Here is a 1,579-nt window from a genome sequence, read left to right as displayed (position 1 = left end):
TATACGGAGTATACCCACTTCTAAATTTCAAGGATTTCAGTATACCCACTTAAAATTGATTGATCCATTGTTTTGAATAGCACAAATATATACAGTATACCCACTTCAAAAAATGCTCAAATATACAGTATACCCACCATAAAAAAGTAGACTACACCACTGGGTATGTTTTTCAAGACGGCCCTTTGAGGCCAATCAGGGGGGCCCTGGCGGGTAGGGGCCCCTTGGCTCCAGCCGTATCTTGCCTCTGTGTTAATCCGGCCCTGACCACAGTCAGGATGGTGCTGCAGCCAGGCTTGGCCCCCAAAAGCAGTAAAATGAGCTCTTGTTGGGACCTTGGTCATTCACACTGCTGGTCAGGAATGTCTTGTGTTCAGGAGAACGTCAACTAGAAGAAAAACTGCCTTTAAGCAAAGTTGTCAACCTGCTGCGATGAGGGGTTTGGTTTGGCACTGGTACGTCTCTCCACCATTGTCACCATCCATGTTGCCAGCTCGACCAACCGCTGCACAACACTCCTCCTCTTGTCTCTGGTGTTTACTCACTCATGCCATCTGCTACCCAGTTCCTGTTCAGAGGTGGAAAAACCCTTGCCTGGCTCTTGCCCGACCTGTAGTTCCGTGCAGCTTCATGAGCTCCACTACTAGGTCTGGAGGCATGTAGCAGGATTACATTTCTGCACTCAAAAAATAAAGCAGAGCATTTATTGCTTCAATATCAACAAATTCCTTGACAAACTTTTTTCTGTTGATCTCTAAAACGTTAATATAGTCTATAATGTGTCCTGTGACTCCTCAATGCGAGCTGCCACTGATATTGAAGCAATACATGCTACATGCTCCCAGACCTCTGTGTGTGTTGAGAGCCACCAGGGGGCTGCAGAGCTAAAAAACACACAGAGGTCTGATAGGAACCAGGATAGAAAAACCCAAGTTCAGAGAGTAAAAGCCCTGCCACATTTTTGCTCCAGCCAGCTGATCCTAAGTTCCACTCCCTTTCAACCAGACTGGTGATGAGTTCATTAATGAAATTATCTGTGTTGAATGCCCAGGGAGAAGTAAAACCTAAGCAGGACTTTTACTCCGTCACTGCAGTTTTTCCAACTCTGTTGTGTGCTTTTCAATCACCACATATATGGGGTTGCTATACTTTTCTCTGGTGGGGGTGACTACATGAACCCCTGGTAATGCTAAATAGCCTACACCAGCAGGGTGATGCATTATGATTAGATCAGGCATTTCAACTTTTAACTGTTGTTTGTCATTTAATGTCGCCTACTGGGCTAGGGCTGGTGCTATTAGGTTGCTAGACCTTATTTGGAATTGTGGAATGGTAGGTCTACGTTCATGTCCACAAAAATACTTCCTAGGTGACAATAACTGTGGTTGAATGGGCTGGACATTCGATTTTCAATAATCCAATTATATCAAATATCCAATCAATTCAACTGCAGTATGACAATACTGACCATGACACTATTTTCGGCAAGCAGATCACTAATACTACGGATGGAGTCCTCTGCGCGCAAGAGACTTATGTGCGGTGTCTGTGTATGAAATAAGTTAAAGGGACATTATGG

The sequence above is a fragment of the Engraulis encrasicolus genome, chromosome 7 (assembly GCF_034702125.1).
Source record: "Engraulis encrasicolus isolate BLACKSEA-1 chromosome 7, IST_EnEncr_1.0, whole genome shotgun sequence".
In the NCBI taxonomy this organism is placed as follows: Eukaryota; Metazoa; Chordata; class Actinopteri; order Clupeiformes; family Engraulidae; genus Engraulis; species Engraulis encrasicolus.
This window is presented reverse-complemented; position numbering follows the sequence as displayed.